The 23,426-nt window shown below is 45.7% G+C and overlaps 1 non-coding gene and 35 pseudogenes across 1 annotated transcript; all 36 read left to right on the forward strand.

Annotated features, from left to right (window-relative positions):
- The first annotated feature begins 7 nt into the window (after positions 1-7).
- LOC133567452 (5S ribosomal RNA) lies at positions 8-126 on the forward strand (annotated as a pseudogene).
- Positions 127-485: 359 nt separating this feature from the next.
- LOC133567068 (5S ribosomal RNA) lies at positions 486-604 on the forward strand (annotated as a pseudogene).
- A 359-nt stretch (positions 605-963) lies between these two features.
- Positions 964-1,082, forward strand: LOC133565691 (5S ribosomal RNA; annotated as a pseudogene).
- A 369-nt stretch (positions 1,083-1,451) lies between these two features.
- On the forward strand, positions 1,452-1,570 carry LOC133567158 (5S ribosomal RNA; annotated as a pseudogene).
- Positions 1,571-1,929: 359 nt separating this feature from the next.
- LOC133565692 (5S ribosomal RNA) lies at positions 1,930-2,048 on the forward strand (annotated as a pseudogene).
- Positions 2,049-2,417: 369 nt separating this feature from the next.
- On the forward strand, positions 2,418-2,536 carry LOC133567172 (5S ribosomal RNA; annotated as a pseudogene).
- Positions 2,537-3,430: 894 nt separating this feature from the next.
- LOC133565232 (5S ribosomal RNA) lies at positions 3,431-3,549 on the forward strand (annotated as a pseudogene).
- A 369-nt stretch (positions 3,550-3,918) lies between these two features.
- LOC133566313 (5S ribosomal RNA) lies at positions 3,919-4,037 on the forward strand (annotated as a pseudogene).
- A 359-nt stretch (positions 4,038-4,396) lies between these two features.
- LOC133565680 (5S ribosomal RNA) lies at positions 4,397-4,515 on the forward strand (annotated as a pseudogene).
- Positions 4,516-4,884: 369 nt separating this feature from the next.
- On the forward strand, positions 4,885-5,003 carry LOC133567436 (5S ribosomal RNA; annotated as a pseudogene).
- Positions 5,004-5,362: 359 nt separating this feature from the next.
- Positions 5,363-5,481, forward strand: LOC133567157 (5S ribosomal RNA). Its single transcript, XR_009809445.1, has one exon. It is a non-coding gene; the product is annotated as a 5S ribosomal RNA (ribosomal RNA).
- A 369-nt stretch (positions 5,482-5,850) lies between these two features.
- LOC133566428 (5S ribosomal RNA) lies at positions 5,851-5,969 on the forward strand (annotated as a pseudogene).
- Positions 5,970-6,327: 358 nt separating this feature from the next.
- LOC133567453 (5S ribosomal RNA) lies at positions 6,328-6,446 on the forward strand (annotated as a pseudogene).
- Positions 6,447-6,805: 359 nt separating this feature from the next.
- On the forward strand, positions 6,806-6,924 carry LOC133567069 (5S ribosomal RNA; annotated as a pseudogene).
- Positions 6,925-7,283: 359 nt separating this feature from the next.
- Positions 7,284-7,402, forward strand: LOC133565693 (5S ribosomal RNA; annotated as a pseudogene).
- Positions 7,403-7,771: 369 nt separating this feature from the next.
- LOC133567159 (5S ribosomal RNA) lies at positions 7,772-7,890 on the forward strand (annotated as a pseudogene).
- Positions 7,891-8,249: 359 nt separating this feature from the next.
- On the forward strand, positions 8,250-8,368 carry LOC133565694 (5S ribosomal RNA; annotated as a pseudogene).
- Positions 8,369-8,737: 369 nt separating this feature from the next.
- LOC133567174 (5S ribosomal RNA) lies at positions 8,738-8,856 on the forward strand (annotated as a pseudogene).
- An 894-nt stretch (positions 8,857-9,750) lies between these two features.
- Positions 9,751-9,869, forward strand: LOC133565559 (5S ribosomal RNA; annotated as a pseudogene).
- An 847-nt stretch (positions 9,870-10,716) lies between these two features.
- On the forward strand, positions 10,717-10,835 carry LOC133566569 (5S ribosomal RNA; annotated as a pseudogene).
- A 359-nt stretch (positions 10,836-11,194) lies between these two features.
- On the forward strand, positions 11,195-11,313 carry LOC133567387 (5S ribosomal RNA; annotated as a pseudogene).
- A 359-nt stretch (positions 11,314-11,672) lies between these two features.
- Positions 11,673-11,791, forward strand: LOC133567421 (5S ribosomal RNA; annotated as a pseudogene).
- A 369-nt stretch (positions 11,792-12,160) lies between these two features.
- LOC133567358 (5S ribosomal RNA) lies at positions 12,161-12,279 on the forward strand (annotated as a pseudogene).
- A 359-nt stretch (positions 12,280-12,638) lies between these two features.
- LOC133567314 (5S ribosomal RNA) lies at positions 12,639-12,757 on the forward strand (annotated as a pseudogene).
- A 4,001-nt stretch (positions 12,758-16,758) lies between these two features.
- On the forward strand, positions 16,759-16,877 carry LOC133566414 (5S ribosomal RNA; annotated as a pseudogene).
- Positions 16,878-17,236: 359 nt separating this feature from the next.
- On the forward strand, positions 17,237-17,355 carry LOC133566839 (5S ribosomal RNA; annotated as a pseudogene).
- Positions 17,356-17,714: 359 nt separating this feature from the next.
- Positions 17,715-17,833, forward strand: LOC133567399 (5S ribosomal RNA; annotated as a pseudogene).
- Positions 17,834-18,660: 827 nt separating this feature from the next.
- LOC133567485 (5S ribosomal RNA) lies at positions 18,661-18,779 on the forward strand (annotated as a pseudogene).
- Positions 18,780-19,148: 369 nt separating this feature from the next.
- On the forward strand, positions 19,149-19,267 carry LOC133567388 (5S ribosomal RNA; annotated as a pseudogene).
- A 359-nt stretch (positions 19,268-19,626) lies between these two features.
- On the forward strand, positions 19,627-19,745 carry LOC133566649 (5S ribosomal RNA; annotated as a pseudogene).
- A 359-nt stretch (positions 19,746-20,104) lies between these two features.
- On the forward strand, positions 20,105-20,223 carry LOC133567400 (5S ribosomal RNA; annotated as a pseudogene).
- An 827-nt stretch (positions 20,224-21,050) lies between these two features.
- LOC133567486 (5S ribosomal RNA) lies at positions 21,051-21,169 on the forward strand (annotated as a pseudogene).
- Positions 21,170-21,538: 369 nt separating this feature from the next.
- On the forward strand, positions 21,539-21,657 carry LOC133567389 (5S ribosomal RNA; annotated as a pseudogene).
- A 359-nt stretch (positions 21,658-22,016) lies between these two features.
- Positions 22,017-22,135, forward strand: LOC133566650 (5S ribosomal RNA; annotated as a pseudogene).
- Positions 22,136-22,494: 359 nt separating this feature from the next.
- On the forward strand, positions 22,495-22,613 carry LOC133566840 (5S ribosomal RNA; annotated as a pseudogene).
- Positions 22,614-22,972: 359 nt separating this feature from the next.
- LOC133566760 (5S ribosomal RNA) lies at positions 22,973-23,091 on the forward strand (annotated as a pseudogene).
- The last annotated feature ends 335 nt before the right edge of the window (positions 23,092-23,426 follow it).

Consider the following 23,426-nt stretch of genomic DNA (forward strand, 5'->3'; position numbering starts at 1 on the left):
CCCCCCGGCATACGGCCATACTACCCGTAGCACGCCCGATCTCGTCTGATCTCGGCAGCTGAGCTGGGACTGGCCTGGTTAGTACTTGGATGTGAGACTTCCTAGGAATACCAGCTGCTGTAAGCTTTTAGCGATGCTCCCAGTATAGGGCGCACTTTCTCCCTTTTGCTTTTGTCACAATGGCTATAGATACCTGCCACACTTGTCAAAACGCTACATTATGCTCATCCAAACAAAACGCTTATCTCCACCCAAAACATGTTTGTTTAGTTTTGACTCGGTCTGAAATTTATAGCAAGATTTGCAGTGTCGCCAACAGTGACCCATGTGCCTCAAGGCACTTCAGTGCTAACAGTGGGGCAAAAGTCCAAAGAGTTACATAGGTTGAGAAAAAGATCAGTGATTATTGTATCACACACGTTGCAGAAAGGTCCTGTCAACCAGCTTGCCACGTTTAAAAATCGAATTTTGAGCGTCAGCCCTCGGCATACGGCCATACTACCCGTAGCACGCCCGAACTCATCTGATCTCGGAAGCTAAGCTAGTTCTGGCCTGGTTAGTACTTGGATGGGAGACTGCCTAGGAATACCAGGTGCTGTAAGCTTTTAGCGATGCTCCCAGTATAGGGCGCACTTTCTCCCTTTTGCTTTTGTCACAATGGCTATAGATACTTGCCACACTTGTCAAAACGCTACATTATGCTCGTCCAAACAAAACGCTGGTCTCCACCCAAAACATGTTTGTTTAGTTTTGACTCGGTGTGAAATTTATAGCAAGATTTGCAGTGTCGCCAACAGTGACCCATGTGCCTCAAGGCACTTCAGTGCTAACAGTGGGGCAAAAGTCCAAAGAGTTACATAGGCTGAGAAAAAGATCAGTGATTATTGTATCACCCACGTTGCAGAAAGGTCCTGTTAACCAGCTTGCCACATTGAAAAATTGAATTTTAAGGAGCAGCCCTCGGCATACGGCCATACTACCCGGAGCACGCCCGATCTCGTCTGATCTCGGAAGCTAAGCTGGGTCTGGCCTGGTTAGTACTTGGATGGGAGACTGCCTAGTAATACCAGGTGCTGTAAGCTTTTAGCGATGCTCCCAGTATAGGGCGCACTTTCTCCCTTTTGCTTTTGTCACAATGGCTATAGATACTTGCCACACTTGTCAAAACGCTACATTATGCTCGTCCAAACAAAAGGCTGGTCTCCACCCAAAACCTGTTTATTTAGTTTTGACTCGGTGTGAAATTTATAGCAAGATTTGCAGTGTCGCCAACAGTGACCCATGTGCCTCAAGGCACTTCAGTGCTAAAAGTGGGGCAAAAGGTCCAAAGAGTTAGATAAAGTGAGAAAAAGAGCAGTGATTATTGTATCACACACGTGTAGCTCATTGCAGAAAGGTCCTTCCAACGAGCTTGTCACATTTAAAAATCGAATTTTGAAGATCGTGTCTCAGCTTACGGCCATACTACCCTGACTATGCCCGGTCTCGTCAGATCTCGGAAGCGAAGCTCGGTCTGGCCTGGTAAGTACTTGGATGGGAGACTGCCTAGGAGTAACAGGTGCTGTAAGCTTTTAGTGATGCTCCCAGTATAGGGCGCACTTTCTCCCTTTTGCTTTTGTCACAATGGCTATAGATACTTGCCACACTTGTCAAAACGCTACATTATGCTCGTCCAAACAAAACGCTGGTCTCCACCCAAAACATGTTTGTTTAGTTTTGACTCGGTCTGAAATTTATAGCAAGATTTGCAGTGTCGCCAACAGTGACCCATGTGCCTCAAGGCACTTCAGTGCTAACAGTGGGGCAACAGTCCAAAGAGTTACATAGGCTGAGAAAAAGATCAGTGATTATTGTATCACCCACGTTGCAGAAAGGTCCTGTTAACCAGCTTGCCACATTGAAAAATTGAATTTTAAGGAGCAGCCCTCGGCATACGGCCATACTACCCGGAGCACGCCCGATCTCGTCTGATCTCGGAAGCTAAGCTGGGTCTGGCCTGGTTAGTACTTGGATGGGAGACTGCCTAGTAATACCAGGTGCTGTAAGCTTTTAGCGATGCTCCCAGTATAGGGCGCACTTTCTCCCTTTTGCTTTTGTCACAATGGCTATAGATACTTGCCACACTTGTCAAAACGCTACATTATGCTCGTCCAAACAAAAGGCTGGTCTCCACCCAAAACCTGTTTATTTAGTTTTGACTCGCTGTGAAATTTATAGCAAGATTTGCAGTGTCGCCAACAGTGACCCGTGTGCCTCAAGGCACTTCAGTGCTAAAAGTGGGGCAAAAGGTCCAAAGAGTTAGATAAAGTGAGAAAAAGAGCAGTGATTATTGTATCACACACGTGTAGCTCATTGCAGAAAGGTCCTTCCAACGAGCTTGTCACATTTAAAAATCGAATTTTGAAGATCATGTCTCAGCTTACGGCCATACTACCCTGACTATGCCCGGTCTCGTCAGATCTCGGAAGCTAAGCTCGGTCTGGCCTGGTAAGTACTTGGATTGGAGACTGCCTAGGAGTAACAGGTGCTGTAAGCTTTTAGTGATGCTCCCAGTATAGGGCGCACTTTCTCCCTTTTGCTTTTGTCACAATGGCTATAGATACTTGCCACACTTGTCAAAACGCTACATTATGCTCGTCCAAACAAAACGCTGGTCTCCACCCAAAACATGTTTGTTTAGTTTTGACTCGGTCTGAAATTTATAGCAAGATTTGCAGTGTCGCCAACAGTGACCCATGTGCCTCAAGGCACTTCAGGGTTTAGTTTTGACTCGGTCTGAAATTTATAGCAAGATTTGCAGTGTCGCCAACAGTGACCAATGTGCCTCAAGGCACTTCAGTGCTAACAGTGGGGCAAAAGTCCAAAGAGTTACATAGGTTGAGAAAAAGATCAGTGATTATTGTATCACACACGTTGCAGAAAGGTCCTGTCAACCAGCTTGCCACGTTTAAAAATCGAATTTTGAGGGTCAGCCCTCGGCATATGGCCATACTACCCGTAGCACGCCCGATCTCGTCTGATCTCGGAAGCTAAGCTGGGTCTGGCCTGGTTAGTACTTGGTGCTGTAAGCTTTTAGCGATGCTCCCAGTATAGGGCGCACTTTCTCCCTTTTGCTTTTGTCACAATGGCTATAGAAACTTGCCACACTTGTCAAAACGCTACATTATGCTCGTCTAAACGAAAGGCTGATCTCCACCCAAAACATGTTTGTTTAGTTTTGACTCGGTCTGAAATTTATAGCAAGATTTGCAGTGTCGCCAACAGTGACCCATGTGCCTCAAGGCACTTCAGTGCTAACAGTGGGGCAAAAGTCCAAAGAGTTACATAAGTTGAGAAAAAGATCATTGATTATTGTATCACACACGTTGCAGAAAGGTCCTGTCAACCAGCTTGCCACGTTTAAAAATCGAATTCTGAGGGTGAGCCCCCGGCATACGGCCATACTACCCGTAGCACTCCCGATCTCGTCTGATCTCGGAAGCTAAGCTGGGTCTGGCCTGGTTAGTACTTGGATGGGAGACTTCCTAGGAATACCAGGTGCTGTAAGCTTTTAGCGATCCTCCCAGTATAGGGTGCACTTTCTCCCTTTTGCTTTTGTTACAATGGCTATAGATACTTGCCACACTTGTCAAAACGCTACATTATGCTCGTCCAAACAAAAGGCTGGGCTCCACCCAAAACATGTTTATTTAGTTTTGACTCAGTGTGAAATTTATAGCAAGATTTGCAATGTCGCCAACAGTGACCCATGTGCCTCAAGGCACTTCAGTGCTAAAAGTGGGGAAAAAGGTCCAAAGAGTTAGATAAAGTAAGAAATAGAGCAGTGATTATTGTATCACACACGTGTAGCTCATTGCAGAAAGGTCCTTCCAACGAGATTTCAACATTTAAAAATCGAATTTTGAAGCTCATGTCTCAGCTTACGGCCATACTACCCTGAGTATGCCTGGTCTCGTCAGATCTCGGAAGCTAAGCTGGGTCTGTCCTGGTTAGTACTTGGATGGGAGACTGCCTAGGAATACCAGGTGCTGTAAGCTTTTAGTGATGCTCCCAGTATAGGGCGCACTTTCTCCCTTTTGCTTTTGTCACAATGGCTATAGATACTTGCCACACTTGTCAAAACGCTACATTATGCTCGAACAAACAAAAGGCTGGTCTCCACCCAAAACATGTTTGTTTAGTTTTGACTCGGTGTGAAATTTATAGCAAGATTTGCAGTGTCGCCAACAGTGACCCATGTGCCTCAAGGCACTTCAGTGCTAACAGTGGGGCAAAAGTCCAAAGAGTTACATAGGCTGAGAAAAAGATCAGTGATTATTGTATCACCCACGTTGCAGAAAGGTCCTGTCAACCAGCTTGCCACATTGAAAAATTGAATTCTGAGGAGCAGCCCTCAGCATACGGCCATACTACCCGGAGCATTCCCGATCTCGTCTGATCTCGGCAGCTAAGCTGGGTCTGGCCTGGTTAGTACTTGGATGGGAGACTGCCTAGGAATGCCAGGTGCTGTAAGCTTTTAGCGATGCTCCCAGTATAAGGCGCACTTTCTCCCTTTTGCTTTTGTCACAATGGCTATAGATACTTGCCACACTTGTCAAAACGCTACATTATGCTCGTCCAAACAAAAGGCTTATCTCCACCCAAAACATGTTTGTTTAGTTTTGACTCGGTCTGAAATTTATAGCAAGATTTGCAGTGTCGCCAACAGTTACCCATGTGCCTCAAGGCATTTCAGTGCTAAAAGTGGGGCAAAAGGTTCAAAGAGTTAGATAAAGTGAGAAAAAGAGCAGTGATTATTGTATCACACACGTGTCGCTCATTGCAGAAAGGTCCTTCCAACGAGCTTGCCACATTTAAAAATCGCATTTTGAAGATTATGTCTCAGTTTACGGCTATACTACCCTGAGTATACCCGGTCTCGTCAGATCTCGGAAGCTAAGCTCGGTCTGGCCTGGTTAGTACTTGGATGTGAGACTCCCTAGGAATACCGAGTGCTGTTAGCTTTTAGTGATGCTCCCAGTATAGGGCGCACTTTCTCCCTTTTGCTTTTGTCACAATGGCTATAGATACTTGCCACACTGGTCAAAACGCTACATTATGCTCGTCCAAACAAAACGCTGGTCTCCACCCAAAACATGTTTGTTTAGTTTTGACTCGGTGTGAAATTTATAGCAAGATTTGCAGTGTCGCCAACAGTGACCCATGTGCCTCAAGGCACTTCAGTGCTAACAGTGGGGCAAAAGTCCAAAGAGGTACATAGGCTGAGAAAAAGATCAGTGATTATTGTATCACCCACGTTGCAGAAAGGTCCTGTCAACCAGCTTGCCACATTGAAAAATTGAATTTTGAGAAGCAGCCCCCGGCATACGGCCATACTACCCGGAGCACGCCCGATCTCGTCTGATCTCGGAAGCTAAGCTGGGTCTGGCCTGGTTAGTACTTGGATGGGAGACTGCCTAGGAATACCAGGTGCTGTAAGCTTTTAGCGATGCTCCCAGTATAGGGCGCACTTTCTCCCTTTTGCTTTTGTCACAATGGCTATAGATACTTGCCACACTTGTCAAAACGCTACATTATGCCCGTCCAAACAAAAGGCTGGTCTCCACCCAAAACCTGTTTATTTAGTTTTGACTCGGTGTGAAATTTATAGCAAGATTTGCAGTGTCGCCAACAGTGACCCATGTGCCTCAAGGCACTTCAGTGCTAACAGTGGGGCAAAAGGTCCAAAGAGTTAGATAAAGTGAGAAAAAGAGCAGTGATTATTGTATCACACACGTGTAGCTCATTGCAGAAAGGTCCTTCCAACGAGCTTGTCACATTTAAAAATCGAATTTTGAAGATCATGTCTCAGCTTACGGCCATACTACCCTGAGTATGCCCGGTCTCGTCAGATCTCGGAAGCTAAGCTCGGTCTGACCTGGTAAGTACTTGGATGGGAGACTACCTAGGAATACCAGGTGCTGTAAGCTTTTAGTGATGCTCCCAGTATAGGGCGCACTTTCTCCCTTTTGCTTTTGTCACAATGGCTATAGATACTTGCCACACTTGTCAAAACGCTACATTATGCTCGTCCAAACAAAAGGCTTATCTCATCCTAAACCTTTTTGTTTAGTTTTGACTCGGTCTGAAATTTATAGCAAGATTTGCAGTGTCGCCAACAGTTACCCATGTGCCTCAAGGCACTTCAGTGCTAACAGTGGGGCAAAAGTCCAAAGAGTTACATAGGTTGAGAAAAAGATCAGTGATTATTGTATCACACACGTTGCAGAAAGGTCCTGTCAACCAGCTTGCCACGTTTAAAGAACGAATTTTGAGGGTCACCCCCCGGCATACGGCCATACTACCCGTAGCACGCCCGATCTCGTCTGATCTCGGCAGCTGAGCTGGGACTGGCCTGGTTAGTACTTGGATGTGAGACTTCCTAGGAATACCAGCTGCTGTAAGCTTTTAGCGATGCTCCCAGTATAGGGCGCACTTTCTCCCTTTTGCTTTTGTCACAATGGCTATAGATACCTGCCACACTTGTCAAAACGCTACATTATGCTCATCCAAACAAAACGCTTATCTCCACCCAAAACATGTTTGTTTAGTTTTGACTCGGTCTGAAATTTATAGCAAGATTTGCAGTGTCGCCAACAGTGACCCATGTGCCTCAAGGCACTTCAGTGCTAACAGTGGGGCAAAAGTCCAAAGAGTTACATAGGTTGAGAAAAAGATCAGTGATTATTGTATCACACACGTTGCAGAAAGGTCCTGTCAACCAGCTTGCCACGTTTAAAAATCGAATTTTGAGCGTCAGCCCTCGGCATACGGCCATACTACCCGTAGCACGCCCGAACTCATCTGATCTCGGAAGCTAAGCTAGTTCTGGCCTGGTTAGTACTTGGATGGGAGACTGCCTAGGAATACCAGGTGCTGTAAGCTTTTAGCGATGCTCCCAGTATAGGGCGCACTTTCTCCCTTTTGCTTTTGTCACAATGGCTATAGATACTTGCCACACTTGTCAAAACGCTACATTATGCTCGTCCAAACAAAACGCTGGTCTCCACCCAAAACATGTTTGTTTAGTTTTGACTCGGTGTGAAATTTATAGCAAGATTTGCAGTGTCGCCAACAGTGACCCATGTGCCTCAAGGCACTTCAGTGCTAACAGTGGGGCAAAAGTCCAAAGAGTTACATAGGCTGAGAAAAAGATCAGTGATTATTGTATCACCCACGTTGCAGAAAGGTCCTGTTAACCAGCTTGCCACATTGAAAAATTGAATTTTAAGGAGCAGCCCTCGGCATACGGCCATACTACCCGGAGCACGCCCGATCTCGTCTGATCTCGGAAGCTAAGCTGGGTCTGGCCTGGTTAGTACTTGGATGGGAGACTGCCTAGTAATACCAGGTGCTGTAAGCTTTTAGCGATGCTCCCAGTATAGGGCGCACTTTCTCCCTTTTGCTTTTGTCACAATGGCTATAGATACTTGCCACACTTGTCAAAACGCTACATTATGCTCGTCCAAACAAAAGGCTGGTCTCCACCCAAAACCTGTTTATTTAGTTTTGACTCGGTGTGAAATTTATAGCAAGATTTGCAGTGTCGCCAACAGTGACCCATGTGCCTCAAGGCACTTCAGTGCTAAAAGTGGGGCAAAAGGTCCAAAGAGTTAGATAAAGTGAGAAAAAGAGCAGTGATTATTGTATCACACACGTGTAGCTCATTGCAGAAAGGTCCTTCCAACGAGCTTGTCACATTTAAAAATCGAATTTTGAAGATCGTGTCTCAGCTTACGGCCATACTACCCTGACTATGCCCGGTCTCGTCAGATCTCGGAAGCGAAGCTCGGTCTGGCCTGGTAAGTACTTGGATGGGAGACTGCCTAGGAGTAACAGGTGCTGTAAGCTTTTAGTGATGCTCCCAGTATAGGGCGCACTTTCTCCCTTTTGCTTTTGTCACAATGGCTATAGATACTTGCCACACTTGTCAAAACGCTACATTATGCTCGTCCAAACAAAACGCTGGTCTCCACCCAAAACATGTTTGTTTAGTTTTGACTCGGTCTGAAATTTATAGCAAGATTTGCAGTGTCGCCAACAGTGACCCATGTGCCTCAAGGCACTTCAGTGCTAACAGTGGGGCAACAGTCCAAAGAGTTACATAGGCTGAGAAAAAGATCAGTGATTATTGTATCACCCACGTTGCAGAAAGGTCCTGTTAACCAGCTTGCCACATTGAAAAATTGAATTTTAAGGAGCAGCCCTCGGCATACGGCCATACTACCCGGAGCACGCCCGATCTCGTCTGATCTCGGAAGCTAAGCTGGGTCTGGCCTGGTTAGTACTTGGATGGGAGACTGCCTAGTAATACCAGGTGCTGTAAGCTTTTAGCGATGCTCCCAGTATAGGGCGCACTTTCTCCCTTTTGCTTTTGTCACAATGGCTATAGATACTTGCCACACTTGTCAAAACGCTACATTATGCTCGTCCAAACAAAAGGCTGGTCTCCACCCAAAACCTGTTTATTTAGTTTTGACTCGCTGTGAAATTTATAGCAAGATTTGCAGTGTCGCCAACAGTGACCCGTGTGCCTCAAGGCACTTCAGTGCTAAAAGTGGGGCAAAAGGTCCAAAGAGTTAGATAAAGTGAGAAAAAGAGCAGTGATTATTGTATCACACACGTGTAGCTCATTGCAGAAAGGTCCTTCCAACGAGCTTGTCACATTTAAAAATCGAATTTTGAAGATCACGTCTCAGCTTACGGCCATACTACCCTGACTATGCCCGGTCTCGTCAGATCTCGGAAGCTAAGCTCGGTCTGGCCTGGTAAGTACTTGGATTGGAGACTGCCTAGGAGTAACAGGTGCTGTAAGCTTTTAGTGATGCTCCCAGTATAGGGCGCACTTTCTCCCTTTTGCTTTTGTCACAATGGCTATAGATACTTGCCACACTTGTCAAAACGCTACATTATGCTCGTCCAAACAAAACGCTGGTCTCCACCCAAAACATGTTTGTTTAGTTTTGACTCGGTCTGAAATTTATAGCAAGATTTGCAGTGTCGCCAACAGTGACCCATGTGCCTCAAGGCACTTCAGGGTTTAGTTTTGACTCGGTCTGAAATTTATAGCAAGATTTGCAGTGTCGCCAACAGTGACCAATGTGCCTCAAGGCACTTCAGTGCTAACAGTGGGGCAAAAGTCCAAAGAGTTACATAGGTTGAGAAAAAGATCAGTGATTATTGTATCACACACGTTGCAGAAAGGTCCTGTCAACCAGCTTGCCACGTTTAAAAATCGAATTTTGAGGGTCAGCCCTCGGCATATGGCCATACTACCCGTAGCACGCCCGATCTCGTCTGATCTCGGAAGCTAAGCTGGGTCTGGCCTGGTTAGTACTTGGTGCTGTAAGCTTTTAGCGATGCTCCCAGTATAGGGCGCACTTTCTCCCTTTTGCTTTTGTCACAATGGCTATAGAAACTTGCCACACTTGTCAAAACGCTACATTATGCTCGTCTAAACGAAAGGCTGATCTCCACCCAAAACATGTTTGTTTAGTTTTGACTCGGTCTGAAATTTATAGCAAGATTTGCAGTGTCGCCAACAGTGACCCATGTGCCTCAAGGCACTTCAGTGCTAACAGTGGGGCAAAAGTCCAAAGAGTTACATAGGCTGAGAAATAGATCAGTGATTATTGTATCACCCACGTTGCAGAAAGGTCCTGTCAACCAGCTTGCCACATTGAAAAATCGAATTTTGAGGATCAGCCCTCGGCATACGGCCATACTACCCGGAGCACGCCCAATCTCGTCTGATCTCGGAAGCTAAGCTGGGTCTGGCCTGGTTAGTACTTGGATGGGAGACTGCCTAGGAATACCAGGTGCTGTAAGCTTTTAGCGATGCTCCCAGTATAGGGCGCACTTTCTCCCTTTTGCTTTTGTCACAATGGCTATAGATACTTGCCACACTTTTCAAAACGCTACATTATGCTCGTCCAAACAAAACGCTGGTCCCCACCCAAAACATGTTTGTTTAGTTTTGACTCGGTCTGAAATTTATAGCAAGATTTGCAGTGTCGCCAACAGTGACGCATGTGCCTTAAGGCACTTCAGTGCTAACAGTGGGGCAAAAGTCCAAAGAGTTACATAGGCTGAGAAAAAGATCAGTGATAATTGTATCACCCACGTTGCAGAAAGGTCCTGTCCACCAGCTTGCCACATTTAAAAATTGAATTCTGAGAACTGCCTCTCGGCTTAAGGCCACACTAACCGGAGCACGCTCAATCTCGTCTGATGTCGTAAGCTAAACTGTGTCTGACCTGGTTAGTACTTGGATGGGAGACTGCCTAGGAATACCAGGTGCTGTAAGTTTTTAGCGATGCTCCCAGTATAGGGCGCACTTTCTCCCTTTTGCTTTTGTCACAATTGCTATAGATACTTGCCATACTTGTCAAAACGCTACATTATGCTCGTCCAAACAAAAGGCTGGTCTCCACCCAAAACATGTTTGTTTAGTTTTGACTCGGTCTGAAATTTATAGCAAGATTTGCAGTGTCGCCAACAGTGACCCATGTGCCTCAAGGCACTTCAGTGCTAAAAGTGGGGCAAAAGGTCCAAAGAGTTAGATAAAGTGAGAAAAAGAGCAGTGATTATTGTATCACACACGTGTAGCTCATTGCAGAAAAGTCCTGTCAACCAGCTTGCCACATTTAAAAATCGATTTCTGAGCATCACCCCTAGGCATACGGCCATACTACCCAGAGCACACCCGATCTCGTCTGATCTTGGAAGCTAACCTGGGTCTCGCCTGGTTAGTACTTGGATGGGAGACTGCCTAGGAATACCAGGTGCTGTAAGCTTTTAGCGATGCTCCCAGTATAGGGCGCACTTTCTCCCTTTTGCTTTTGTCACAATGGCTATAGATACTTGCCACACTTGTCAAAACGCGACATTATGCTCGTCCAAACAAAAGGCTTATCTCCACCCAAAACATGTTTGTTTATTTTTGACTCGGTCTGAAATTTATAGCAAGATTTGCAGTGTCACCAACAGTGACCCATGTGCCTCAAGGCACTTCAGTGCTAACAGTGGGGCAAAAGTCCAAAGAGTTACATAGGCTGAGAAAAAGATCAGTGATTATTGTATCACCCACGTTGCAGAAAGGTCCTGTTAACCAGCTTGCCACATTTAAAAATCGAATTTTGAGGGTGAGCCCTCGGCATACGGCCATACTACCCGTAGCACGCCCGATCTCGTCTAATTTCGGAAGCTAAGCTAAGTCTGGCCTGGTTAGTACTTGGGTGGGAGACTCCCTAGGAATACCAGGTGCTGTAAGCTTTTAGCGATGCTCCCAGTATAGGGCGCACTTTCTCCATTTTGCTTTTGTCACAATGGCTATAGATACTTGCCACACTTGTCAAAACGCTACATTATGCTCGTCCACACAAAAGGCTAGTCTCCACCCAAAACATGTTATTTTAGTTTTGACTCGGTCTGAAATTTATAGCAAGATTTGCAGTGTCTCCAACAATGACCCATGTGCCTCAAGGCACTTCAGTGCTAACAGTGGGGCAAAAGTCCAAAGAGTTACACAGCCTGAGAAAAAGATCAGTGATTATTGTATCACCCACGTTGCAGAAAGGTCCTGTCCACCAGCTTGCCACATTGAAAAATCGAATTTTGAGGATCAGCCCTCGGCATACACCCATACTACCCGGAGCAATCCCGATCTGGTCTGTTTTCGGAAGCTAAGCTGGGTCTGGCCTGGTTAGTACTTGGATGGGAGACTTCCTAGGAATACCAGGTGCTGTAAGCTTTTAGCGATGCTCCCAGTATAGGGCGCACTTTCTCCCTTTTGCTTTTGTCACAATGGCTATAGATACTAGCCATACTTGTTAAAACGCTACATTATGCTCGTCCAAACAAAAGGCTGGTCTCCACCCAAAACATGTTTGTTTAGTTTTGACTCGGTCTGAAATTTATAGCAAGATTTGCAGTGTCGCCAACAGTGACCCATGTGCCTCAAGGCACTTCAGTGCTAAAAGTGGGGCAAAAGGTCCAAAGAGTTAGATAAAGTGAGAAAAAGAGCAGTGATTATTGTGTCACACACGTGTAGCTCATTGCAGAAAGGTCCTTCCAACGAGCTTGTCACATTTAAAAATCGAATTTTGAAGATCATGTCTCAGCTTACGGCCATACTACCCTGAGTATGCCCGGTCTCGTCAGATCTCGGAAGCTAAGCTGGGACTGGTCTGGTTAGTACTTGGATGGGAGACTTCCTAGGAATACCAGCTGCTGTAGCTTTTAGCGATGCTCCCAGTATAGGGCGCACTTTCTCCCTTTTGCTTTTGTCACAATGGCTATAGATACTTGCCACACTTGTCAACACGCTACATTATGCTCGTCCAAACAAAACGCTGGTCTCCACCCAAAGCATGTTTGTTTAGTTTTGACTCGGTGTGAAATTTATAGCAAGATTTGCAGTGTCGCCAATAGTGACCCATATGCCTCAAGGCACTTCAGTGCTAACAGTGGGGCAAAAGTCCAAAGAATTACATAGGCAGAGAAAAAGATCAGTGATTATTGTATCACCCACGTTGCAGAAAGGTCCTGTCAACCAGCTTGCCACATTGAAAAATCGAATTTTGAGGGTCACCCCCCCGGCATACGGCCATACTGCCCGTACCACGCCCGATCTCGTCTGATCTCGGAAGCTAAGCTGGGACTGGCCTGGTTAGTACTTGGATGGGAGACTTCCTAGGAATACCAGCTGCTGTAGCTTTTAGCGATGCTCCCAGTATAGGGCGCACTTTCTCCCTTTTGCTTTTGTCACAATGGCTATAGATACCTGCCACACTTGTCAAAACGCTACTTTATGCTCGTCCAATCAATCAATCAATCAATCAATGTTTACTTATATAGCCCTAAATCACTAGTGTCTCAAAGGGCTGCACAAACCACCACGACATCCTCGGTAGGCCCACATAAGGGCAAGGAAAACTCACACCCAGTGGGACATCGGTGACAATAATGACCCAGTGGGACGTCTTTGACAATAATTACTATGAGAACCTTAGAGAGGAGGAAAGCAATGGATGTCGAGCGGGTCTAACATGATACTGTGAAAGTTCAATCCATAATGGATCCAACACAGTCGCGAGAGTACAGTCCTAAGTGGATCCAACACTGCAGCGAGAGTCCCGTTCACAGCGGAGCTAGCAGGAAACCATCCCAAGCGGAGGCGGATCAGCAGCGCAGAGATGTCCCCAGCCGATACACAGGCAAGCAGTACATGGCCACCGGATCGGACCGGACCCCCTCCACAAGGGAGAGTGGGACATAGAAGAAAAAGAAAAGAAACAGCAGATCAACTGGTCTAAAAAGGGAGTCTATTTAAAGGCTAGAGTATACAAATGAGTTTTAAGGTGAGACTTAAATGCTTCTACTGAGGTGGCATCTCAAACTGTTACCGGGAGGGCATTCCAGAGTACTGGAGCCCGAACGGAAAACGCTCTATAGCCCGCAGACTTTTTTTGGGCTTTGGGAATCACTAACAAGCCGGAGTCCTTTGAACGCAGATTTCTTGCCGGGACATATGGTACAATACAATCGGCAAGATAGGATGGAGCTAGACCGTGTAGTATTTTATACGTAAGTAGTAAAACCTTAAAGTCCCATCTTAAGTGCACAGGAAGCCAGTGCCGGTGAGCCAGTACAGGCGTAATGTGATCAAACTTTCTTGTTCTTGTCAAAAGTCTAGCAGCCGCATTTTGTACCAACTGTAATCTTTTAATGCTAGACATGGGGAGACCCGAAAATAATACGTTACAGTAGTCGAGGCGAGACGTAACAAACGCATGGATAATGATCTCTGCGTCTTTAGTGGACAGAATGGAGCGAATTTTAGCGATATTACGGAGATGAAAGAAGGCCGTTTTAGTAACGCTTTTAATGTGTGCCTCAAAGGAGAGAGTTGGGTCGAAGATAATACCCAGATTCTTTACCGTGTCGCCTTGTTTAATTGTTTGGTTGTCAAATGTTAGAGTTGTATTATTAAATAGAGTTCGGTGTCTAGCAGGACCGATAATCAGCATTTCCGTTTTTTTGGCGTTGAGTTGCAAAAAGTTAGCGGACATCCATTGTTTAATTTCATTAAGACACGCCTCCAGCTGACTACAGTCCGGCGTGTTGGTCAGCTTTAGGGGCATGTAGAGTTGGGTGTCATCAGCATAACAGTGAAAGCTAACACCGTATTTGCGTATGATGTCACCTAGCGGCAGCATGTAGATGCTGAAGAGTGCAGGGCCAAGGACCGAACCCTGGGGAACTCCACACGTTACCTTAACGTAGTCCGAGGTCACATTGTTATGGGAGACACACTGCATCCTATCAGTAAGATAAGAGTTAAACCAAGACAGGGCTAAGTCTGACATACCAATTCGTGTTTTGATACGCTCTAATAAAATATTATGATCGACGGTATCGAAAGCAGCGCTAAGATCGAGGAGCAGCAACATAGATGACGCATCAGAATCCATCGTTAGCAATAGATCATTAGTCATTTTTGCGAGGGCTGTCTCCGTGGAGTGATTTGCCCTGAAACCGGATTGAAAGGTTTCACATAGATTGTTAGACGCTAAATGTTCATTTAAAGGATCGTTTTTATTACGGTGGATGAGATTTGAGTAATATTTAGCTTTAGCTAAGGTAAGCATGCGTTTATAAGTTATTAAACCATCACTCCATGCTTGATGGTGCACCTCAAGTTTAGTCGTGCGCCATTTGCGTTCCAGCTTTCTACATAATAATTTCTGAGCTCTAGTTTCTTCTGTAAACCACGGGGTGCGCTTTTTTGGAGCCTTTTTTAACTTTAGCGGTGCTATGTTATCAATGGTTTCGCGCAGGGTGTCGTTAAAGTTGTTAGTGAGGTTATCAATAGAGCCCACATAGTTTGGGAATGGTGCCATTACCGAGGGCAGTAGGTACGCAAGAGTTGTCGTTGTGGCCGTATTAATGTTGCGGCTGCTATAGCAGTTATTATTATTATTAGTTTGACGAACATGCGTCTGAACCTCGAATTTTATAAGGTAATGATTGGACAATACTTTAGTATATGGGAGTATCGTAACTTTGGAGACGGTGATACCCCTGACAAGCACTAGGTCTATCGTATTACCGTTGCGATGCGTGGGTTCATTTATTATTTGTGTGAGACCACAGCTATCAATTACAGTCTGGAGCGCTACGCACGGTGGGTCCGATGGGGTATTCATATGGATATTAAAGTCCCCCATTATGATTATATTATCGGCGTGTGTCACTAGATCAGCAACGAACTCTGAGAATTCATTGATAAAGTCCGAATAGGGCCCTGGGGGGCGGTAGATAACAGCCAGGTGTAGAGGCAGCGGTGTGACAGACTTCATAGTAAGCACCTCAAACGATTTATATTTATTATTTGTGTTAGGACTAAGGTTAAAGTTTTCGTTGTATATTAGTGCGACCCCCCACCCCGTTTAAGCGGACGGGCAATATGCACATGTGTAAAGTTAGGAGGACATGCCTCATTTAGCGCAAAAAAGTCGTTTGGTTTAAGCCAGGTTTCGCTGAGACCGATGACGTTAAGATTGTGGTCTCTGATAATATCATTAACTAATAACGTTTTGGGAGACAATGATCTTATGTTTAAAAAACCTATATTATAGGTAGTGGGCTGTTTTAGGGAGTTTTTGATCAAATTATCCGTAGTAGCAATATTAATAATGTTGTGTTTATTATGCCCAGTGCATTTAGTATAGTTACGACCATATATAGGAATTGATACGACGGGAATTTTCCGGTTGTTTGATTGTTGCTTTGATAAACTGCACGCATCATGGTTAGCCACCTCAGTAACGGGGATTTTCCGATTGTTTGTTTGTTGCTTTGATAAACTGCACGCATCATGGTTAGCCACCTCAGTGACGGGGATTTTCCGATTGTTTGTTTGTTGCTTTGATAAACTGCACGCATCATAGTTAGCCACCTCGGTAAAACACATGTCCAACTCTGAAACACTCAAAGCAGAAAAAACGTGTTCTAATTTAACTGACTCCTTACCCAGACCAGTAGTCTCGCATTTTCCATTTAAATCCGTCTTCAGGATGGAGGGAAGTGGTGTTCTGTGGGGATTAGCCTTCTGCTTTGTTTTTAGCCCCGCTCGACATCCGCGTTTCCGATCACACCGCTGGCGTCTGCTCCGTAGACGCCCCCCGCTGCTACTATACTCCCCTGCTTCACAGGCCGCTGGATGTAGCCGCCGACGTATTCCCATGCTAGTTAGCATGTTTAGCACGCACGCGTCTATCAGTCCAAAACGGCCCAATATGTCCACATCCAGAAGTGTCTGGCGGTCGTACGTGATCACGGAGTGACCACGATGTGAGCCAGCCATAAAGTCTGTGGAATTGTCCGGTATTTCTGCCAAATGTTCCATCTTTAGCAAGAGCCCCTTGGAAAAGGCTGGTCTCCACCCAAAACATGTTTATTTATATAGGGCGCACTTTCATGTTTATTTAGTTTTGACTCGGTGTGAAATTTATAGCAAGATTTGCAGTGTCGCCAACAGTGACCCATGTGCTTCAAGGCACTTCAGTGCTAAAAGTGGGGCAAAAGGTCCAAAGAGTTAGATAAAGTGAGAAAAAGAGCAGTGATTATTGTATCACACACGTGTAGCTCATTGCAGAAAGGTCCTTCCAACGAGCTTGCCACATTTAAAAATCAAATTTTGAAGGTCATGTCTCAGCTTACGGCCATACTACCCTGAGTATGCCCGGTCTCATCAGATCTCGGAAGCTAAGCTCGGTCTGGCCTGGTTAGTACTTGGATGGGAGACTGCCTTGGAATACCAGGTGCTGTAAGGTTTTAGCGATGCTCCCAGTATAGGGCGCACTTTCTCCCTTTTGCTTTTGTCAGAATGGCTATAGATACTTGCCACACTTGTCAAAACGCTACAATATGCTCGTCCAAACAAAAGGCTGGTCTCCACCCAAAACATGTTTGTTTAGTTTTGACTCGGTCTGAAATTTATAGCAAGATTTGCAGTGTTGCCAACAGTGACCCATGTGCCTCAAGGCACTTCAGTGCTAACAGTGGGGCAAAAGTCCAAAGAGTTACATAGGCTGAGAAAAAGATCAGTGATTATTGCATCACCCACGTTGCAGAAAGGTCCTGTCAACCAGCTTGCCACATTGAAAAATCGAATTTTGAGGATCAGCTCTCGGCATACGGCCATACTACCCGGAGCACGCCCGATCTCGTCTAATCTCGGACGCTAAGCTGGGTCTGGCCTGGTTAGTACTTGTATGGGAGACTGCCTAGGAATACCAGGTGCTGTAAGCTTTTAGCGATGCTCCCAGTATAGGGCGCACTTTCTCCCTTTTGCTTTTGTCACAATGGCTATAGATACTTGCCACACTTTTCAAAACGCTACATTATGCTCGTCCAAACAAAACGCTGGTCTCCACCCAAAACATGTTTGTTTAGTTTTGACTCGGTGTGAAATTTATAGCAAGATTTGCAGTGTCGCTAACAGTGACCCATGTGCCTCAAGGCACTTCAGTGCTAACAGTGGGGCAAAAGTCCAAAGAGTTACATAGGTTGAGAAAAAGATCAGTGATTATTGTATCACAACCGTTGCAGAAAAGTCCTGTCAACCAGCTTGCCACGTTTAAAAATCGAATTTTGAGGGTCAGCCCTCGGCAGACGGCCATACTACCTGTAGCACGCCCGATCTCGTCTGATCCCGGAAGCTAAGTTGGGTCTGGCCTGGTGAGTACTTGGATGGGAGACTGCCTAGGAATACCAGGTGCTGTAAACTTTTAGTGATGCTCCCAGTATACGGCGCACTTTCTCCCTTTTGCTTTTGTCACAATGAGTATAGATACTTGCCACACTTGTCAAAATGCTACATTATGCTCGTCCAAACAGAACGCTGGTCTCCACCCAAAACATGTTTGTTTGGTTTTGATTCGGTCTGAAATTTATAGCAAGATTTGCAGTGTCGCCAACAGTGACCCATGTGCGTCAAGGCACTTCAGTGCTAACAGTAGGGCAAAAGTCCAAAGAGTTACATAGGTTGAGAAAAAGATCAGTGATTATTGTATCACACACGTTGCAGAAAGGTCCTGTCAACCAGCTTGCCACGTTTAAAAATCGAATTTTGAGGGTCAGCCCTCAGCATACGGTCATACTATCCGTAGCACGCCTGATCTCGGAAGCTAAGCTGGGTCTGGTCTGGTTAGTATTTGGATGGGAGACTTCCTAGGAATACCAGGTGCTGTAAGCTTTTAGCGATGCTTCTAGTATAGGGCGCACTTTCTCCCTTTTGCTTTTGTCACAATGGCTATAGAAATTTGCCACACTTGTCAAAACGCTACATTATGCTCGTCCAAACAAAAGGCTGATCTCCACCCAAAACATGTTTGTTTAGTTTTGACTCGGTCTGAAATTTATAGCAAGATTTGCAGTGTCGCCAACAGTGACCCATGTGCCTCAAGGCACTTCAGTGCTAACAGTGGGGCAAAAGTCCAAAGAGTTACATAGGCTGAGAAAAAGATCAGTGATTATTGTATCACCCACGTTGCAGAAAGGCCCTGTCAACCAGCTTGCCACATTGAAAAATCGAATTTTGGGGATCAGCCCTCGGCATACGGCCATACTAACCAGAGCACGCCCGATCTCGTCTGATCTCGGAAGCTAAGCTGGGTCTGGCCTGGTTAGTACTTGGATGCGGGACTCCCTAGGAATACCACTTACTGTACGCTTTTAGCGATGCTCCCAGTATAGGGCGCACTTTCTCCATTTTGCTTTTGTCACAATGGCTATAGATACTTGCCACACTTGTCAAAACGCTACATTATGCTCGTCCAAACAAAAGGCTTGTCTCCACCCGAAACATGTTTATTTAGTTTTGACTCGGTGTGAAATTTATAGCAAGATTTGCAGTGTCGCCAACAGTTACCCATGTGCGTCAAGGCACTTCAGTGCTAAAAGTGGGGCAAAAGGTCCAAAGAGTTAGATAAAGTGAGAAAAAGAGCAGTGATTATTGTATCACACACGTGTAGCTCATTGCAGAAAGGTCCTTCCAACGAGCTTGCCACATTTAAAAATCGAATTTTGAAGACCATGTCTCAGCTTACGGCCATACTACCCTGAGTATGCCCGGTCTCGTCAGATCTCGGAAGCTAAGCTCGGTCCGTCCTGGTTAGTACTTAGATGGGGGACTGCCTAGGTATACCAGGTACTGTAAGCTTTTAGTGATGCTCCCAGCATAGGGCGCACTTTCTCCCTTTTGCTTTTGTCACAATGGCTATAGATACTTGCCACACTTGTCGAAACGCTACATTATGCTCGTCCAAACAAAACGCTGGTCTCCACCCAAAACATGTTTGTTTAGTTTTGACTCGGTCTGAAATTTATAGCAAGATTTGCAGTGTCGCCAACAGTGACCCATGTGCCTCAAGGCACTTCAGTGCTAACAGTGGGGCAAAAGTCCAAAGAGTTACATAGGCTGAGAAAAAGATCAGTGATTATTGTATCACCCACGTTGCAGAAAGGTCCTGTCAACCAGCTTGCCACATTGAAAAATCGAATTTTGAGGAGCAGCCCTCGGCATACGGCCATACTACCAGGAGCTCGCCCGATCTCGTCTGATCTCGGAAGCTAAGCTGGGTCTGGCCTGGTTACTACTTGGATGGGAGACTGCCTAGGAATACCAGGTGCTGTAAGCTTTTAGCGATGCTCCCAGTAAAGGGCGCACTTTCTCCCTTTTGCTTTTGTCACAATGGTTATAGATACTTGCCACACTTGTCAAAACGCTACATTATGCTCGTCCAAACAAAAGGCTGGTCTCCACCCAAAACATGTTTGTTTAGTTTTGACTCGGTGTGAAATTTATAGCAAGATTTGCAGTGTCGCTAACAGTGACCCATGTGCCTCAAGGCACTTCAGTGCTAACAGTGGGGCAAAAGTCCAAAGAGTTACATAGGTTGAGAAAAAGATCAGTGATTATTGTATCACAACCGTTGCAGAAAAGTCCTGTCAACCAGCTTGCCACGTTTAAAAATCGAATTTTGAGGGTCAGCCCTCGGCAGACGGCCATACTACCTGTAGCACGCCCGATCTCGTCTGATCCCGGAAGCTAAGTTGGGTCTGGCCTGGTGAGTACTTGGATGGGAGACTGCCTAGGAATACCAGGTGCTGTAAACTTTTAGTGATGCTCCCAGTATACGGCGCACTTTCTCCCTTTTGCTTTTGTCACAATGGTTATAGATACTTGCCACACTTGTCAAAATGCTACATTATGCTCGTCCAAACAGAACGCTGGTCTCCACCCAAAACATGTTTGTTTGGTTTTGATTCGGTCTGAAATTTATAGCAAGATTTGCAGTGTCGCCAACAGTGACCCATGTGCGTCAAGGCACTTCAGTGCTAACAGTAGGGCAAAAGTCCAAAGAGTTACATAGGTTGAGAAAAAGATCAGTGATTATTGTATCACACACGTTGCAGAAAGGTCCTGTCAACCAGCTTGCCACGTTTAAAAATCGAATTTTGAGGGTCAGCCCTCAGCATACGGTCATACTATCCGTAGCACGCCTGATCTCGGAAGCTAAGCTGGGTCTGGTCTGGTTAGTATTTGGATGGGAGACTTCCTAGGAATACCAGGTGCTGTAAGCTTTTAGCGATGCTTCTAGTATAGGGCGCACTTTCTCCCTTTTGCTTTTGTCACAATGGCTATAGAAATTTGCCACACTTGTCAAAACGCTACATTATGCTCGTCCAAACAAAAGGCTGATCTCCACCCAAAACATGTTTGTTTAGTTTTGACTCGGTCTGAAATTTATAGCAAGATTTGCAGTGTCGCCAACAGTGACCCATGTGCCTCAAGGCACTTCAGTGCTAACAGTGGGGCAAAAGTCCAAAGAGTTACATAGGCTGAGAAAAAGATCAGTGATTATTGTATCACCCACGTTGCAGAAAGGCCCTGTCAACCAGCTTGCCACATTGAAAAATCGAATTTTGGGGATCAGCCCTCGGCATACGGCCATACTAACCAGAGCACGCCCGATCTCGTCTGATCTCGGAAGCTAAGCTGGGTCTGGCCTGGTTAGTACTTGGATGCGGGACTCCCTAGGAATACCACTTACTGTACGCTTTTAGCGATGCTCCCAGTATAGGGCGCACTTTCTCCATTTTGCTTTTGTCACAATGGCTATAGATACTTGCCACACTTGTCAAAACGCTACATTATGCTCGTCCAAACAAAAGGCTTGTCTCCACCCGAAACATGTTTATTTAGTTTTGACTCGGTGTGAAATTTATAGCAAGATTTGCAGTGTCGCCAACAGTTACCCATGTGCGTCAAGGCACTTCAGTGCTAAAAGTGGGGCAAAAGGTCCAAAGAGTTAGATAAAGTGAGAAAAAGAGCAGTGATTATTGTATCACACACGTGTAGCTCATTGCAGAAAGGTCCTTCCAACGAGCTTGCCACATTTAAAAATCGAATTTTGAAGACCATGTCTCAGCTTACGGCCATACTACCCTGAGTATGCCCGGTCTCGTCAGATCTCGGAAGCTAAGCTCGGTCCGTCCTGGTTAGTACTTAGATGGGGGACTGCCTAGGTATACCAGGTACTGTAAGCTTTTAGTGATGCTCCCAGCATAGGGCGCACTTTCTCCCTTTTGCTTTTGTCACAATGGCTATAGATACTTGCCACACTTGTCGAAACGCTACATTATGCTCGTCCAAACAAAACGCTGGTCTCCACCCAAAACATGTTTGTTTAGTTTTGACTCGGTCTGAAATTTATAGCAAGATTTGCAGTGTCGCCAACAGTGACCCATGTGCCTCAAGGCACTTCAGTGCTAACAGTGGGGCAAAAGTCCAAAGAGTTACATAGGCTGAGAAAAAGATCAGTGATTATTGTATCACCCACGTTGCAGAAAGGTCCTGTCAACCAGCTTGCCACATTGAAAAATCGAATTTTGAGGAGCAGCCCTCGGCATACGGCCATACTACCAGGAGCTCGCCCGATCTCGTCTGATCTCGGAAGCTAAGCTGGGTCTGGCCTGGTTACTACTTGGATGGGAGACTGCCTAGGAATACCAGGTGCTGTAAGCTTTTAGCGATGCTCCCAGTAAAGGGCGCACTTTCTCCCTTTTGCTTTTGTCACAATGGTTATAGATACTTGCCACACTTGTCAAAACGCTACATTATGCTCGTCCAAACAAAAGGCTGGTCTCCACCCAAAACATGTTTGTTTAGTTTTGACTCGGTCTGAAATTTATAGCAAGATTTGCAGTGTTGCCAACAGTGACCCATGTGCCTCAAGGCACTTCAGTGCTAACAGTGGGGCAAAAGTCCAAAGAGTTACATAGGCTGAGAAAAAGATCAGTGATTATTGCATCACCCACGTTGCAGAAAGGTCCTGTCAACCAGCTTGCCACATTGAAAAATCGAATTTTGAGGCTCAGCCCTCGGCATACGGCCATACTACCCGGAGCACGCCCGATCTCGTCTAATCTCGGACGCTAAGCTGGGTCTGGCCTGGTTAGTACTTGTATGGGAGACTGCCTAGGAATACCAGGTGCTGTAAGCTTTTAGCGATTCTCCCAGTATAGGGCGCACTTTCTCCCTTTTGCTTTTGTCACAATGGCTATAGATACTTGCCACACTTTTCAAAACGCTACATTATGCTCGTCCAAACAAAACGCTGGTCTCCACCCAAAACATGTTTGTTTAGTTTTGACTCGGTCTGAAATTTATAGCAAGATTTGCAGTGTCGTTAACAGTGACCCATGTGCCTCAAGGCACTTCAGTGCTAACAGTGGGGCAAACGTCCAAAGAGTTACATAGGCTGAGAAAAAGATCAGTGATTATTGTATCACCCACGTTGCAGAAAGGTCCTGCCAACCAGCTTGCCACATTGAAAAATCGAATTTTGGGGAGTAGCCCTCGGCATACGGCCATACTACCCGGAGCACGTCCGATCTCGTCTGATCTCGGAAGCTAAGCTGGGTCTGACCTGGTCAGTATTTGGATGGGAGACTGCCTAGGAATACCAGGTGCTGTAAGCCTTTAGCGATGCTCCCAGTATAGGGCGCACTTTCTCCATTTTGCTTTTGTCACAATGGCTATAGATACTTGCCACACTTTTCAAAACGCTACATTATGCTCGTCCAAACAAAAGGATGGTCTCCACCCAAAACATGTTTATTTAGTTTTGACTTGGTGTGAAATTTATAGCAAGATTTGCAGTGTCGCCAACAGTGACCCATGTGCCTCAAGGCACTTCCGTGCTAACAGTGGGGCAAAAGTCCAAAGAGTTACATAGGCTGAGAAAAAGATCAGTGATTATTGTATCACCCACGTTGCAGAAAGGTCCTGCCAACCAGCTTGCCACATTGAAAAA

This window comes from Nerophis ophidion, linkage group LG13 (genome assembly GCF_033978795.1).
Source record: "Nerophis ophidion isolate RoL-2023_Sa linkage group LG13, RoL_Noph_v1.0, whole genome shotgun sequence".
Taxonomy (NCBI): domain Eukaryota; kingdom Metazoa; phylum Chordata; class Actinopteri; order Syngnathiformes; family Syngnathidae; genus Nerophis; species Nerophis ophidion.